General features: G+C 42.1%; 1 protein-coding gene across 4 annotated transcripts in view; it reads left to right on the top strand.

Moving 5' to 3' along the window:
- The first annotated feature begins 548 nt into the window (after nt 1-548).
- The window catches only part of RGS6 (regulator of G protein signaling 6), a 597,551-nt gene continuing 580,043 nt past the window's right edge, over nt 549-18,056 (top strand). For all 4 annotated transcript variants that reach the window (XM_007184397.2, XM_057544118.1, XM_007184399.2 and 1 more), the window contains exon 1: nt 549-1,000. The gene's annotated coding sequence lies outside the window, so the exon portion shown is untranslated. The remainder of the gene's footprint in view (nt 1,001-18,056) is intronic.

Genomic DNA, 18,056 nt, shown 5'->3' on the forward strand with positions numbered 1-18,056 from the left:
ATCCCTGAGGATCGCGGTGGCCCGTTTTAATTTAGACGGCGCCAGCTACACGTCAGCGAGGGATTCAAGAACCACCGGGCAAACCACTCCGGGCCAGGAATCCCCAAGACAACCCTGACGCCACCAAAGTTTCCAGTCGCAGCCAGCTCTCGAAATTGACGGAAAGAGCCTCCGCCCCGCTGAGCCGCTCTGCCAGTTTTCTCGCCGGAGCTCAAGTGTCAGGAATTTCTAGTTTTCTTTCCCCCTTCCTCGGACAAATCTCCATCTGCACCTTCCGCGACGCTGGGAACAGGTGAGCCGGGCAGCGGCGCCCTTAGGACGCGCTCAGGTGCCTCGGCCCCGTCCGGGCCGCCGCGCCCCGCCCCGCCCTGCGCCTGTCGGGGCCCAGGTGCCGGAGCCCAGGTGCGCGCGGCGCGGGCTGCAGCTTCGCTCGACACCCGACAGCGGGCGCCGCTGCGGCAGCTCCCGAGCGGCGGAGCTGAGCGCCTTCGCGACTTGGGGCAGCTCCTGCGCTCGGCCCTGCTCGGCGGCGAGAGCTCCGCCCGGGCGCCGGGTTCCCGAAGCTGGGGGAGCAGGCGGGCGGGCGCCGAGGGGGCGGACCGAGCTCTGCGGACCCCGCCGGCCTGGGGCGACAGAGGCGGGCGAGCGGGGAGCGCCCAGGAGCGCGGAGAGCGGGGCCAGCCCCCAGCGCGCTGGAGACACCCGAGCGACCTGCGCCCTTGACACCATGCGACCCACCGCGCCTCCGCGCCGGCCTCGCTGAGGCTTCGCTGTCCGCTCGCTGAGACCCCGCGCTCGCCACCGCGGAAACTCTGGAAGACCAGGCGAGACGTTGGAGAGCCGCGCGGAGGCTGACCCAGGCGTCCTCTCCGCCCCCAAGAAGCTGCCGGCCCCTTGATCCCTGGGCTCCTCTAGCTTTACCATGAACCTGGCGCAAGCTTGGCGTTAGGAGAAATTCAGAAACCGGAGGGGGAGTCAAGGCAATTCTTTGGTTGCTAAGGTAATTGTAGTTGTTACAGAAATGGGCAAGAAACAAATGGGGGAAAAGGTGTTTTAAAACGGTATGCCCTTCACCCTTCCAGTTCATGTGTGTTGATTTCATTTCATTTCCTGGGTGTAGATGCTTGTCCATTGCAGATACGTGACAGGTGTCGGGGTGTGTGTGTGTGTGTGTGTGTGTGTGTGTGCAGTTTGGGACTGTAGAGGCACGAGCTTACATAAGTGGTTAGGCAAGCTGGCGTGTGGAGTTGTGTGGGACGGGTGCAGGTCTGCATATAAATCATGTTCCTGGGTTTCTGGGTGTGAGGCGCTCACCGGCCCGGGCGAGCTGGCAGAGGGTACGTGCTTTTAGGTACTTCCAGTCTTCTGATTCCGTGATCACAGGTAGGGCAGCTTTACCTCAAAAGCAGATGTTCATTAACTTTTTCTCCGAATAAGCTCGCCCGTTTGTGGTTTGGAAGAAAAGCAAGCGAGAGGCGAGGTGTGGAGGGCAGGGGTGGGTGGTGAGGTCTGCTGTTTGGGGACTGCGGCAGGAAAGGGACGGGTGGGTATTTGCTCCGTGAGGATGACAACTGAAAGGGTTGTGTGAAGGACCGTGTTTACCGTCACTGTCAGGCTGCGTAAGAAGTGGCCCAGTGAGACAGGAAAGGAAAGTGACCCAGAAAATTTAATTTTGTTCAGAATGGAAGCTGCTGAATCTTATTATTACTATTTTTAATTTTGATGGAGTGGGAACGTTGTTTCTTTCTCTCTTGTTGAGACTAGTGGCATTTCCACGCTACAAACTTAAGATATTTTGGGTCTTGTTCTTGGCTTGGAATTGTTCCCTCAGTATTTATCAATGCTTAGCAGCTGGATCTGCAGGTACTTTCTGATCAATACCTCTTAGCAGTCCCAAAGTAAAACTGCAAAAATAAGCAGTAGTAGGTAAACTGGGACCTACTTTCCTAGGGTCCCAAAAGGGTTGGACCCTTTTTCTTAGCAGAGGGGGGTGAGAGATGGAAGAATAAGAAATGGGCTTGTAAGTGTCCGGATGGAGTTAGAGTCTGAGCCACAGGTTTGTGTATGTTGTCAAAAAGTGTTAAACTGAAAGGAAACTGTCAGATTTGGCTTAATAGGTAAGGCTTTTATGGATCAATTTTCACAGGTAGATAGGTAATTATATGGAGTGGGCACGGGGGGGTTGGTGAGAAACTTTCTGTGAGTGGTATAGTCATTATATTCTTTCTTCTTTTTTTAAAAATTAATTTGTTATTTTTGTAATGGGTGGGACTGCCCTGTGAGAGAAAGCAAGTTCTAGGACTGAGTGAAATTGGAGACTCTTTAGAGATTTACCTTTGTAAGCAAACGCTCACATGCTGAACAGCGAAAACCAAGATGGTAAATTCGTAAATTCTTTCTGCGTTCTCTGATATTACTAAGCTAAACTGTTGTGTAGATCTGGTGAGCTTATGTACTATAAATGTTGGTGTATTACTATATATATCTTTTTACCCCAAATAATTTGTCCTTTTCTGAAAGTGTCTGGAAATTCTAGAAATGTCAGCTTCTGTGAGGTATTTTTCTGAAGTAGGTAGCCACTGGCGTTTTCTTTTCCATAGTAATTACATTTGTTCTTAACTTTACTTCCCTGTCTCCTTTAAGAAACTTTAATTAACACGCACTGAATTTATATTGCTGAGAGTTTCAGTAAAACAATGCTAGGTTTTCTTCCAGTGACAAATTTATCTTATCAAGTGAAGCATTGCAACAATGCTTTTGTGGCAGAAAGATCTCTTTAAATGAGACAGTGCTTATTTATTTATTTATTTATGATCTGTGGAATGAGATGGCCAATATAGATATTTTTTTAAATGAGCAAACATTTCTTGAGAAAGAAAAAAATTTTAAAGGATATTTCGGACAATGAAATTTGTCAGTAATTTTGGATGTCTTACTGTCCGCAGGAACAGACTTTTATATAAAAATAGGATCATTCTCTTTCTTATTTCTCTGATATTCTCCCATGCACGTTATCCCCTGAACTCCTAAGACTTTGCCAGGAATTGCCAAACCTTCTGTTTTGTGCCGGGGTTAAACATCAGGGAGATATGAGTAATGAGCTATGTGTCACATCAATGTTTTTCAAAAGAGATGCTCTCAGAGATCTCAATACTGGGATTAATTTTTCCTTTAGCTTCACAGTTAACTCGTCTTAATTCATAGTGCTTTGAACCTAGGAAAGCATTTAACCTCTTCATTTTCAGTGCCAGCTGGATGGAATATATTTACCAAATTTCATCTTCATTGTAACATATGGCATGATATAAATAATTACTACACACACACTATCCTGCTGTATGGAAAGAAATAGAATTACAAAATAAACCTTTATGTTGCGTGATATGGATGGAACATTTCAAAAAAGTGGTTTTACTTTTTTCTTGATACCAAAGTAATAAATAACCATTGGGAAAAATTCAGGAAAATACAAAGGAAAAAATAGAAGATCGTTTGTAATTCTCCCATAGAAGGTGAGCCACTGTTGACATTTCTGCATACTATATATTTTTCTAGGCTATATTCCGATCACATTATTCCTTGTATTTTTACCCTTCTCCCTATCCCGCCCGCCCACCCCGCAGTTTTCAAATTGTAAATGAAACTTGGATGTGTGTTAAAGGTTTGGGAAATTACTGCTAGTTTGCTGGATGGCTTTGATAGATCAGGTTTTAATTTTTGTTAGTGGTCTTTATTTTCAAAGAGACTAGTTTCTCTGTTGTCTTTGAAAACCAGTGTTTGCACTTTGGATTGGCCAAACTTGGCTCCCCATAAGATTTAGGATTTAAAGCATCAGAAAAGAAACAGAAAGAACCTTGGCCATGCAGGGCGGGGGGTGGTGGTGGGAGAGCTGAGTTCTGGTTTCAATTTCCCCACCAACTCCTCACGTGGCTTTTGGGCTCTGGGCCTGTTTCCTCAAAGGACAAATGACACTTTAAGATTTAGCTCAATAAGCTAACCACATACTTGTCGTTTTGACCTTTGATGAGGATGATCTTTGTTTGAAGCAGGTTTTTTCTGGTTACCCCCAGAGTTTTGGACTCAGTTGGTCTGGAGCGGGGCCTGAGCATTTATATTTCTAGCATGATGGTCCCGCTGATTCTGCTGGTCTGGGGACCACCCTGAGAACTAGATGGTAAGTTCCTTGGGGGCAGAAACACTGTTGCACTTTTCTTTGCATCCCTCCGCCCCATGCCTAGCAATGTACCTGCCAGTAAGTGCCCGGTAAACATTGGTCAAACCGCTATCAGTTTTCTCCATGGGGAAAAAAACTTTCCGAAGTGGTCAGGATAAAAGAGATCATCATCCATAATTTGGAACCATTAAATCTGTAATAAGAATAATAATCAGTCATGAAACCCAGTTCTTCCAACTGTAGGGACAGCAAAACTGTTCACAAGTAGGCAAAGTGCACATTAAACCTAGTGAGTTACATTAAGTAACAACTCAGAGTACCTGCTTGAGATGTTACAAACTAGGAAGCTTCTCCAGTGCCTCACAGCTGCCTCCCTGAGACCTGTAAGAGGCAATTCTTTTTCTACCACATGCACATTCCAGTAAGGGTGAGGAAATTCACTATTAATTATCCCAACTACCAAGGCAGCCCATAAAGCAAGCAGTGGCCCAGACTCCGCCCTCATCCCCCAAAAAAGGCAGAACAGTGCTCCTTAGAGCATCCTGACCAGTCTCCGAGGGAGGACCGCATCTTATGACCCAGGAAACAAGAGAAGAGGGCACTGAGTGGGTGCATTTGCTAGCTAGGAGGTTCCAGCTGGTTGAAACACCACGGTCAGAACTTGTTGGTCTTCCTTGTGTGGCTACTTTGCGGCTAGAAAATGAATCCCTTCCTTCCACTTTGGTGTTAGAAACATAGGGTGCAGAGGACACCCATTTTTACAGATGGAAACTGAAAAATGTGTAAATATTTGAATATGAACAGAGTAGATGGTCCTGTGGGTGAGGCTATTCAAATGAGTTGTGGTGGAGACAGCTGTCTGGGCTTTTCGAAATACTTTGGTAAAACCATCAAAGGAAAAAGCCACCTTCAGGTTTTGGCATGGTAGAGCTCCCTTGTCCACTGCTGTCTGCCCTACCCTAGGGGCTATTTTCTTGCACAGGGGAAAGCACACGTTCATCAGAGGCTCCTGAGATGACAGTGTCCTGTATGAACGTGGATGGGTGGTGGCAGCCCTCGGAGGTCCCCAGGAGCCTGTATTGCATTCAATCCGGGCCAGCCCCGAGCTCCCACAGAACTACCATCCATAGCTCTTCAAGTAGCACGACAGGCATTTTAAACCCTGTTCATTGTGTTTCTGAACCTCAATGTCCTCGTCTGTAAAATTAAAAAAAAAAAATACCCCTTGAGTATGTGTGGCTGTGAGGAGAAGGGCAGAGGAGGGACCATAGCTGGAGAAGATGGGCCCTGTTACACCATACTTCCTGTTTTATAAGAATTTTGATAATGAGTTACAACCCTGGTTGTTCCCTGGATGAAATCTGAAACCGGTCCCCACACATGGAAGGCGAGGAGAAGGAAGAAAGAGGGAGACCTCCAGATTGGTAGGTGAAAGATGTAATAAGCAAGGAAACTTACATAAGAGCCTTGTCTTCCGCAGGGCCAGAGGGGTAGATCTCTGTACCCACCTGCCAGAACCTTAAAAATTTATGTTTTTCAGGCCTGTGTTTCTACTTGGAGGCTTTAACTGGGCTCAGTCAAGTCCTCAGTCCAGATGGTCTCAACAACACCTTACTCTCTCTCTCTCTCAAGGCTGCATCCTTGCACATGCTCCCCAGGGGGATGGTGGGAAGAATGTACATTCCAAGCACGGGGGAGGGGTGAGGAGCCTCCTGAGTGCCGGGGTTCAACTCGCAGGTCAACTGGAGGCCACGTCCTCTCTGTGACCTCCTCCAGCGTGAGTCTGTTGGGAAATACTAAGTATTTCAGGGCAATCGTTTCCAACTTTTTTCTATTCCTGAGGACTTGCTCTATCAGCCTAGCATTTGAGGAACTCCTAAGTTCCTTGGAGAATCTTACTCCATAGTTCTGACACTGGATGTGAGAAAGCAAGTGGTCCAAACACTGGAAGTGGAAAGGGTGGAGTGAGGATGATCTTCTTTTGTGGCAGCCAGCGATCTATTTCCATGAGCCTAAAGGCCATTTGTCACCAGCAGGAAGAGAAGTGAAAAATAGGGGCTGCGGCTACATTGATATCTCTTGTGCCAGACTGTGACCCACACCCGGACAAGGCCCTGTGCTATTTTCCTCTATTTCCTTGGTATCTCTTACAGTGCTTGGCACATGGTAGGGGTTTGGTAAATATGTGCTGAGTTACTGACTTGACAGCTATGGGTGGGTGAAAATGGAAGGAAGGATGGACAAATACTGGTGCAGATGTGCGGACTGGACCAGACGTGGGTGCATGGACTGGTCTGGGTGCAGGCGCATGGGCAGTAACAGGTGAATATGCAAGGTGCAAATGGTTATAACCCCCATTCTTATTGTTTGCTTGATTCTGCCTGGCTAGATCCACCTGAGCTCCATGATATCGTGAGGTCCTCGTCCTAGTTTGTAATTATACATCAGTGTTTGTCTCTCCCACTAGGCTGTGGTCTGTTTTGTTTTTTTTTTTTAAAGCATAATTTTATCCTGCCCCCACCATGAGGCAACACACATAGTAAATGCTTGAGAGAAATTGGTTTCCTAAGCCAAAAGTTGCCCAGCCTACAGAGCTATGGTTCTGTCATACAGCAGTGGACTGATCTTATAAGAATTAGCACATGTAAAGCCTTTTGTAGATCAAAGACTTTAACAAGAATTAGGTGGTATCACTCCCATTTTACAGATGAAGAAACTGAAGCTGAAGAAGAGGTTCAGCCACTTGCCCTAGGTCAGGTAGTTATTGAGTTATTCAAACCAAGATTTAAATCCAGATCTTATCCAACCCTAAGATCCCAAGTCTCTCTGATATATCACAAGGCCAGGGACGAACAGAAACCCTTCCCCTGAGATCATTTCAGTTGTTTTGGAGGGAAATAGAAATAAACAGAAAATAAACAATAAAGGATGTTAAGTGACAGTTTAGGAAAATAATGCACGGAATTTTATAAGTCAGATTGAGTAGCAAATAGATGATGAAGACAGTAAGTACAGTCCAGTTCAGAGAGAGAACACTGTATCATCAGACCTGGAAGAGAGGCTTTGGGAAATAGGCAGAAATTTCATAGGTGAAGAGAGGAGATAACAGCAATCTTTTCAGATAAGAGGTGTTAATAATAATAATAATTAAACCAATTATTGTTTGCTTTCAGAGTAAAAACTAATGTAAAAGCTTCATCATCAGAGTCATCCCAGACCAGCGTAGCTAAAACAATTAACTCCTGCCTCAACACAGTGCTCTGTATTGCCTTATCTGCTCCAGTTTTCTTCAGAGCTTTATCACCATGACATTGCACTATATGTTTTTATTTGTATTTTGTCTGTCTCTGTCCACTAACATGTACACTCCCTGAGAGCAGGGACTCTATTTTATTCCCTCCTGTAGCTTCAACATCTGTCAGTTTCTGATTCATAGTAATTGCTTGAGAGCTGTTTGTGGAATGAATGAAGGAAGGGAAAAACCTTAGAAAATGGGTTGCAAACTCAAACACAGAGCCAGTTAGGTAAAGCAGATGAGTGAAACAAGTGAGGTTTCTTTTTTTTTTTTTTAACATCTTTATTGGAGTGAGGTTTCTTTCACAGTGGTAACTTAAGTTGTATTTTTTTGTCAAAACCATGCTTTGTTTGTGTGTAAAACATGTAGAAAGTTTTTACTCCCAGAAAGAAATGTATTTATCCCCAGTTTCTCGAAACGTGGGGCCCTCTGCCCCATTTTTGAAAGAGACATGGGTACCAAATAACACTTTTTTTCTAAAAGCCAAACAGCCACCCACGTGTGACGATGAATGGCATCTGGTGCTGGACCTCAGGGTTGGGAAGCATTAGGGGCAGGTAAGGACTGTGTTAAAGCAAAGGGTATGTGCTGCTTAGAAAGCTGTTGTCATCCATTTTTAATCCATTTTAGTCATTAGCAACTAATTCCAATTAGAAAAATATTACAGGGATCTACAATGCCCAATCCAAACAAAACGCTTGTTTGAGCTGGCTGTGGTTTTTTCTTCTTGTGACCTCTGTAGAAGAAAGACAACAACTTTATAAACAGTATACTGTGTATTTTTCCCTGGAGCCACTATGTAAGTGCTACAGTGTTCAGATTCCAAACCAAGCAGGAAGCTGCCGTTATATTATTTTGCTGACCATACATCCTAAAACAAAGACTGATTCAGCAGCTGGTCGGAATAGAAAGGATGCATTCACAAAGAATACATTTATTGATTATATTTGAATTTTATTTTAAGGGGAAGGCACTTTTAACTTTCAGAATGGCAGGTAGTTTAGGGACTTGGCTGCTGGTTCCTGCCTGTAGCCAGGGGTTTGTGACATTAGACAAAGTAGCTTAATGCTATTGATCTGTGCTCTCCCCAGGTGCAGCATAGGGCTGAGAAATTGTGATTGCTTCTCGGGCATTCCTGTAAGAGAGAGTATTCCTGGAAATCTGAGGTTTAGTCACTCTTAGTTTGGGGGTGGGGGAGGATGGGGGAAGGGGAGGGGGTGTTCCTACCCCAGGTGACAGTTAGTCTAAGGTCTCTGCTGTTCTTCTCTGCTCCTTGTCCTGCTTGTTCGTGACGACAGTGGTCCCACTACTGAAGGCCCTTTTCTAGATGATGATTAATCAGATATGGCTTCTGTTTTCAAGAAGTTTAAAATTCTGTTGAGGGGAAAAAGATGGAGAAACAGAATGTGGTAACACAGGCACGTATACATGGAATGGGGGAGGGATTACTTCCCACTGGGAGATTTCACTGAAGAGGTTGAATGGATGAATTGGATGTTGGAGGACCTGCAGAGTTGGGGGTCTGCAGAGATGGGGCAGGGGACACAGGTGGTCAAAGTGTGCTTGAGGCATTTCAGTGTAAGTAAAAGGATAGAAGTGACAAAGTGTGCAAAGGATTTTTATTACCTCTCTACTGAGTGTCAGGTCCTCAAAGACCTTTCAGGCAGAGAAGTCCATGTTGAAGAACTTAGAACTTAAGGGGAAACAGGGATGGGGAAATCTAAATTTATGTTTACTGAAAGTAAAATGAGAAAACAAAGTAGATTGAGTGACATTTTCCTCACCTTATGTTGATAATAGAGGGTATGTCACAATGAATTTCTAGTTACTTCTTACTATTATTCAGGAGATTGCTCCCCTGCAGTGAAATGCTTGTAACTGGTTTTGCTTTATTACAGTCAATGAACAATTCCCATGTGAATGGGCATTTTTCCCCACTATGTCAGGATCTCTGTCCAAATGTTCAATTTCTTTTAGACTTTCAGACTGAGAGGTTGACCACTGACTCCCAGATCTTCCTATGGCTTAAGGTTAAAGTGGATACATCTTGGGATAAACTTTATTTAACTTGCTTGGCATGACCGATTAGGAAGTTCTCAGATATCTCACCCCAACGCATAGGGTATTTCACTTCATGCCAAAGCATATGCTGTCAATTCTAGGCTTTCGTTTCTTTGGCTTCCTTTAGCTTTCAAAAGCTTCTCTGCAAAAACCAGTTCTTCAGCCTGCCATCTGCCATACTCCCCCACTTAAAAAAAAATCCATTTCTAATCCCCAGTTTCTTATATTTTCTAATTATCCTTAACAGGAATGACCAGTTGGCTATCAAAAGTGTATTTGGAAGTAGGTTGTTTTAAGTTGAACTTTACTTATTGGTAATTCTTAGTTGCAGAATGTTTCCTGTGGTTGAGATTGGTCATGTTGTTGGTTATATGAAGATGAATAGTGATTGATAAGACTAGAAATGCAAATTGGGGCCAGTCTATTGAAGGGATTAAATGCCACATATATATGATAAAGGTGATGATGTTAATGGTGATTCAGAGCTCTCTTGGATGTAGACAAAAAACAAAACAACTGCACTAAAACAAAATTCAAATCAACTCAAGCAAAAAGGAATGTATCTGACTAATATATCTGGGAATTCAGGCATGGCTGGATCCAGGGACTTAAATGATATCATCAGCACTTCTTACTGACACCTCATCGTCTTGATATCCTTCTTCTGTGACACTAGAAAAAAAGAAGATGGTCATTAATCTCCCTCCCCTCATATCATTTCAGCCTAATCCCTCACAGGGAAGGGGCCTTCTCTCTTCCAGTATTCTTATCTCAGTCTCAAGGAAGGACCCTGATTGGTCCTGGTTAGAGTCACATGTCTATCTTGGTCGAATCAGTGTGCCCAGTGATATGGCATACTCTGCTGAGGACAGTTTACAAGCCCATCTTTCTGTATCAGAAGAAGTAAATTTAACAGCAAATATATATACATATATATACACACATATATATGTGTATATCTATACACATATATATGTGTGTATATATATGTATATACACACATATATATGTGTATATCTATACACATATATATGTGTGTATATATATGTATATACACACATATATATGTGTATATTTATATACACATATATATGTATACATACACACACACACACACATACACATACACTGGGCAAAAATATCCAGTAGCTGCTTCAGTCTTCTAAACTGGCTGGAAGACTGGATTTTATTTGCTGGAGAGTAGAAAGTTATTAAGAACAAGTGCAGAGTATTTCAACTACTCTTTGGAAGTTCTGAGCTTTTATAAGAGCTGGAAGACTTTCAATATCCAAAATAAAGCTTTTGGATAATGTGAAACATTCTTTCAGTTGTGTGTTTCTAATCTTGTTTCACTTCTATACCAGCTCTCTCGTTCAATGATTTTTGCTCCTGGTCTACGCCTGCACACAAACATTGGGGTAAGTGTGTATGTATATAGTGGTGACAGATACAACCTCTGGCTCCTCCACCATCCCTGCAACTGTATCTCTGCAATTACATCACTTTTTCATGGCTGTACCTGAGATGGCTCAGGTGCCACCATGAGAATCAGAGATGCTCTGTCCTATATCCTTTTCCCAGAATATTTGCACTCTTTCCAGAAAAGTACACAAATCATTGCTCAATGAATTTTCAAAGAGTAAATACATCCATATTGTCACTCCTAGGTTAAGTGAGAGAATATTTATTACCATTCCCCCAGAAACTACCGCAGGCACCCTCCCAGTGGTACTACATACCCCCTTTCCCCAGCGGCGACCACTAACCGGATTTCTAACACCATAGCACTCTCATTTTTGAAATATGTGAAATATATATGGAATTACACATATATGTATATACTCTCTTTTTTGTGGCTTCTTATGCACAGTACTGTTTGAGAGATTTATTCATGATGTGGTATGTAGCCATAGTTTATTTTTACTGCTGTATAGCAGCCCACTCTGTAACATTTCACAAACGGTTTATTCATCTACTGTTGATGGGCATTTGGGACATTTCCAGTTTAGGGCTACTGTGAATAATACGGCTATAATTTTTTTTAGTGTGTTTTTTGGTGCACGTATGAATGCGTTTCTGTTTGGTATGCACCTAAGACTGGATTTCTGGGACATGGGGACATAATGTTCAACTTTAGGAGGGCCTTACAAAGAGATTTCCTAAGTGGTTGTACCAGTTTATACTCCTATCATCAGTTTATGAGTGTTTCAGTTTCTCCATATACTTGTCAACACTTGAGACTGTCAAACGTTTGAATTTTAGCCATTATGGTGGGTGGGTGGTGGTGTCTTATTGTGGTTTCAGTTTGCTCTGGTGACTAATGATTATTGTGCCTTGTTAGTAATTTTTTGTCGCTTTTACTTAATCTTTTGTGGTTCCTCTTCAAGTTTATTGCCTATTTTTCTGTTGGATTATCTATCTTATTGATTTGGAGGGTTTTTTAAAAACAAATTCTTAATACAAATATTTTTACCAGTTATTTGTATTTGAAGTGTCTTTTCCTATTTTGTGGCTTTCCACTTGACTCTCTTTTGATGAATAGGAGATCTTACTTTTAATAATCCAATTTATCAACTTCTTCCTTTATGGTTATTGTTTTCTGTGCCTGCTTAAGAAAGTTTTGCCTACCCTAAGGGTCATGAAGCTATTTTCCCACTTTAATTTATAGAAGCCCTGTTGTTTTGCCTTTTACCTTTAGGCAAAAAATCTATGGCATAAGAAAAAGATCTACTTTGCTTTCCATAAGTATATCCAGTTAACCCAGCACTACATATTGAAAAGTCTCTTCTTTTCCACTGCTCTGAAATGCCATCTTTGTTATAAATCAGGTGATCATTTATACGTGGATCGTGGATCTCTCTCTGCTTTCTAGCCCCTTCCATTGTTCTATTCGTCTATTCTTATATAATATCACACTGTCTTAACTAATATAGCTTAATAATAAATCTTGATATCCAGTAGTATGTCTCCTCCAGCTTTGTTGTTATTTTAAGGATAGTTTGGTTATTCTTAGCCATTTGCATTACTATATAAATTTTAAAATCATCTTTTGATGGGATTTTGATTGCATTAAATCCCTAACCCAAATTGAGAGTAAATTAATGTCTTTAGAATGTTGACTGTTTCAATGTATTAATATGGTAATCCCTTCATTTATTTAGAGCTTTCATTTCTGTTAGTGTTTTGTATCTCTCTATGTTGTAAATGCATCACACATTTTTCTTTAGATGTATTCCCAGTTTTTGAAGGTATTTGATGCTATCATAAATGGTATCTTTTAAAAACATCATTTTCTGATTGTTTGTTGCAGGTATATAGAAATGCAGTTGGTTTTTATATATTGACCTTGTATCCAGTGACTTTGCTAAATTCACCTGTTAATCCTAATTAATCCTAACAGGTCTGATAGGTAGATTATTATGGCTTTTCCATGCACACAAGCAAATTACCTGCAAAAAAAAGTTTTTACTTTTTCCTTTGCAGTCATTGTGCCTTTTATTTCTTTTTCTTGCCTGTTGCATTGGCTGAGACCTTTAATATAATGGTGAATAGGAGTGGTCATAGTGAGCATCATTGTCTCATTCCTAATCTCAGTGGGAAAGCTTCCAGAGTCACCGTATGTGTTTTTAAAATACCCCTTATCAAATTAAGCAAGTTCCCTTACATTCAAAATTTGCTCAGAGTATTTTCATGAGTGGATGTTGGATTTGACAAGATACCTTAAAGCAATGTTTCATGGAATGTCTGTTCTCCTCTGCACTTCCCTTTTCTCCATGTGTCCTCATTGCCTTGGGAGCACTTCTTTTAAAATTTTATCCAACTTTTCTAGTTGTTCTCAGGGGTTGGATATGGAACATTCTAAGTTGAACTATTTTTGTCTTCTATCTACATAATATGAGTAAAATCATACCCTCAGGAACCTATTCAGTTGTTATTTCTTTGACCTGTATTGCTCCTGCCTGGTGAGCTTTATGAATAGACGTTTCTTTTGTCAAGTGTTGCTATCTCCAGAAGGGGAAAAACCTACTACTGCGACTTCACAAGTATGCACTGTAGAGTCATAAAAGAGCTGGACCCCGTATTTAAGTGCCCAGTTGTAAAGATACTGATTTTTACCTGTTCTTACAATTAAAAGAAGAACAAAGAAAAAAAACAAAATCCCAAGGAATATAACTGACATTCTTAAAAAAAAAGCCAATCCAAGTGCTTTTCATCTTGGTCCCCTGGGAACATGCCATCCTCTTCATATCTTAGTCATCCCATTCTTGTGCATAGAAACTGGCAAAGCTTCCCTATCACTCCTATTTCTCCTGTAGCAGTCATGCCACCTTTCATGTGAAATAAGAGAATAATAAAATGTTAATTCTGCAGTCCCCAGAGTCAGTAATATTAGTCACTATTAGTCAGTAGTGTTAGACACTGTGATCTTAGAATCCATACTTATATAAGTCCTCTAATGTGAGAGGACAGGCACTTGGGATCCGAAGACCTGCATTTTCATGCTGCTTTGTTACTGACCAGGAAGATGACATGCTAGTGTAACTCTATCTCCCAGGCCTTGGTTTCAGCCTCTGAAAAATTAAGTGATTGGGCGTGTTCAGGGAACAGAAAAAATTTTGTGTAAAGGATCAAAGAGTAAGTGCTTTGAGCTCTGTGGGCCGCATGGTCTCTGCTGCAGCTACTGAGCTCTGCCCTTGTAGTACAAAAGCAGCCAAGGCAATAAGGAAACAGATGGGCGTTTATAGAACTTTGTTTATGGGCACAGAACTTCGATTTCTGTACAGTTTTCATGTGTCATAAAATATTATTCTTCTTTTAACTTTTTTCAACCATCTGAAAAGGTAGAAATCATTCTTAGCTAACAGACCACACAAAAACAGGCACGGGGGTCAGGGTGGGGAGGGGGAATGGGGAGTTAGTGTTTAATGGGGACAGAGTTTCACTTTAGGAAGGTGAAAAATTCGGGAGCTGGATGATGGTGAGAGTTGCACAACAATGTGAATGTACTTAGTGTCACTGAACTGTACAGTTAAATATGGTTAAAATAGTATGTTTTATATTATGTGACTTTCACCACAATAAAAAAACATTTAAAAGAAAAACAGGCAGCAGGCTAGGTTTGTCCCAGGGGCCCTACTTTGCCAACTCTTGGACTAGCTGATTGTCAAGGGCTATTTTAGAGCTCTGTGTTAGGCATTGATATGCTAATCTTTGTAAAAATATTTTTTTTCTGTCCCATGAACACTGTTCAAAAGAGTCTTATTCCTTTCTCTTAGATCAATTTAGAATAAGAAAATAAAAGATTTATTTCCCTTTACTTTTTATTTCCCTTTATTTCTTCCCTGACATATGCTGTTTCATTTGGTAGATCTAAGTTTCTGACCTGTATGATCTTCCTCTGCCTGAAGAACTCCTAGCATTTCTTGCAGGCAAGTCAGTTAGTGATGAACTCACTCAGTATTGATCTGAGAAAATTTAGTTTTCCTTCACTTTTGAAGGATCATTTCACTAGATGTAGAATTCCAGGTTGGTATTTTTTTTCTTTCAACATTTTAAGTATTTCGAAACTAACACACCATTGTAAAGCAATTATACTCCAATAAAGATGTTAAAAAAAACCATTTTAAGTATTTGCCTGTACTCTCATTTGTATGATTTCTGGTGAGAAGCCCCCTGTAATTCTTATCCTTGTTCTTACATAGTTAAGGTTTTTCTTCTGGTTTCTTTCAAGATTTTCTCTTTGATTTTCTGCACTTTGAATACAATATGTCTAGGTGTAGTGATCTGTTTTGTTCTGTTTTCATGTATACTGATTGGTGGTCTCTGATCTTTCTGGATCTGTGTTTTGGTGTATGTCATTAACTTTAGAAAATTCTCAGTCATTATTCCTACAAATATTTCTTCTTCTCCTTTCTCTTTCTTTTCCTTCTGGTACTCCAATTACACTTAATGCCTTTTGATATGTACCATAGTCTTTGGATGTTCTGTTCCATTAAAATTTTTTTTCTCCCTTTTTTTCAGTTTGGGAAGTTTCTATTGACCTCAAGCTCACTGAATTTTTCTGTGGCCATTTAGAGTCCACCAATGAGTCCATTGAAGGCATTCTTCATTTGTTACAGTGTTTTTGACTTTTAGCATTTCCTTTTTAAGGAGTTTTTTTTTTTAAAAAAAGAGTTTCTATCTCTGCTTTCATTACCATCTATTTTTCCATTAGAACCTTTAACATATTTAATCATAGTTATTTTAAATTTCATGTCTGATAATTTCAACATCTGTGTCACATCTGGTTTTCATGACTGCTTGTCTCTTCAGATTGTGTTTTTCCCTTGCCTGTTAGCATGGCTCATGATTTTTTGCTGAAAGCCAAACACAATGTATCAGGTAATAGGAACTGAAGTAACCAGGCCTTTCCCGTGAGGTTTTATTTAATCTGGCCAGGAGTTGGGCTGTGCTCAATGTTTGTTGTAGTTGTAAGTGCGAGAAGCTTCAAATTCCCCTGGTGTTCTTGTTTTCGCCTACTCTCTTAAATTAAGGTTTCCCTATGTGCTCTTCAGAGACAGTGTCTTGGAGGTCTTTGAGCTGTAACCCACTGTTGTTATACCAGAGCCTGTCGGTGTGGAGGGAGGGTGTAGATGAGGAACAACGTTCTATCACCTTCCAATTAAGGGCAAAGGTGGAGCGGCTTCCCTTCTGTAAATGCAACAGCACTTCCCCTATTGCAGTGGAAGGAAGACCAAGAACATGGTGGTTTAGGTGAGGGTGTCTCAAGATGAGAGACTTGCCTTCTGCCGGCTTCCATTTCTTCAACAGATTTTGAAGTGAGCCCATCAACTGAGACCGTGTGTGAAGCTCGAACAAGGAGAAGTTATGAGATAGCCAACTCAGAAGGGGAGAGAGCAAGCTTGACAGGAAAACCTTTTAGGTTTGGTGGTCAGTGTTGACGAACTAACTAACTAATTTACTTATTTATTCATTTATTTATGGCTAACTCACTTAAAGTTTGCACTCATGAATTTAAAATGCAGCTTGTGGGCTTCCCTGGTGGCACAGTGGTTGAGAATCTGCCTGCTAATGCAGGGGACACAGGTTCGAGCCCTGGTCTGGGAAGATCCCACATGCTGCGGAGCAGCTGGGCCCATGAGCCACAACTACTGAGCCTGCGCGTCTGGAGCCTGTGCTCCGCAACAAGAGAGGCCACGATGGTGAGAGGCCCGCGCACCGTGATGAAGAGTGGCCCCCGCTTGCTGCAACTAGAGAAAGCCCTCGCACAGAAACGAAGACCCAACACAGCCATAAATAAATAAATAAATAAATAATTTTAAAAAAAATTTTAAATGCAGCTTGTCAGCCTGGTGAGTGATTTCCTCCCCACCCCAAAGCATTCACCTGCTCGGATGTGAGCTTGGATATCATATGGCAGAAAGTTGGGTTCCCTCGGTGTTGGAGTTTTGTCAGGAAATATGACACAGAAAGGGGGAGGTGAGGAAGTTGAGGATATTTGCAAAGGACTGATGATGAGTGATTATAATGACGGAGCCAGGGGGAGAAGAAAGTGAAGGCAGAGTGAAGAGCAGTAATGAATAGTACCAAAGGTGTGGTTGAAATAGATTGAATATTTGTAGAGAATGTTCAATAAGTGATCTGGAAAGAGGGGCAGTGGACAGAGTGTACCTTCTCAACTTGTGTTGGGATTTGAGGTGGTACAGTCACCAGCGATGGCAAGGTTCCGCATGTGGCTTTGCAAGATGGTAGCTGAGGAGGAGGGATGAAGGAAAAGGGTTCAGATGAGGAAAGAAAAGGGTGGAGAAACCAGCTTTGGCTCTAATGTTAAAGTCACTGAGGTTGACCAAGGGATGGAGAAAACCTCTGAGACCTCGAAGCTGGAATCTTTAGGAAATGGAAAGGCTTAACAGGAGAGAGGTAGGAAATAGCAGTGAGAATGGGTAGACAGTGGCATGGCCAGATGGTCCGAATGTCATGAGGGCAGGGGTTTGTGTAGGAAGACGGGCGGGAAATCATTTGAAGCAGCAGTGGAGAACCAGGAGAATGCTTGCTTTACTTCTTGGTCTTGAGATAGGTGGGGTGAAGACAACTAGGCTTCAGGGAGGGGATGTCTTTGGGGGAAGCCAGGGTTCCATGAAGGTCACAGAAGGTCGGAGTTCAGAGAGGAGGTGGAAGGACATAGTGGGCATGCTGTTCACAGAAGAAGAATTCAGAAGGCAGAAGGAGTCAGTGAGGAGGTGGCGGGCTCTGCGTGTCCAGAGCTGTGTGGAGTTCAAAGCCCCTGGTAAGAGAGGATTCCTGGTGGACCTGAACTTCAAGCAGCGACTGCAGTAATAGACTGTGAGGCACATGACACAGCCAAGCGCATCCTGTTATGTGAAGAACTTTCCACTTCTCCCTCCCAGCTGAATGTTTTTTAGGACTTTTGTTTAATAGAAGGATTGCAAAAATAATTTTCTTTACAAGTAGCTTTGGTAGATTAGTTTGTTTAGGCTGTCAGGCAGCCAAGCAACTTAGGGAAGA

This window comes from Balaenoptera acutorostrata, chromosome 3, assembly GCF_949987535.1.
Source record: "Balaenoptera acutorostrata chromosome 3, mBalAcu1.1, whole genome shotgun sequence".
NCBI classification, from domain to species: Eukaryota; Metazoa; Chordata; class Mammalia; order Artiodactyla; family Balaenopteridae; genus Balaenoptera; species Balaenoptera acutorostrata.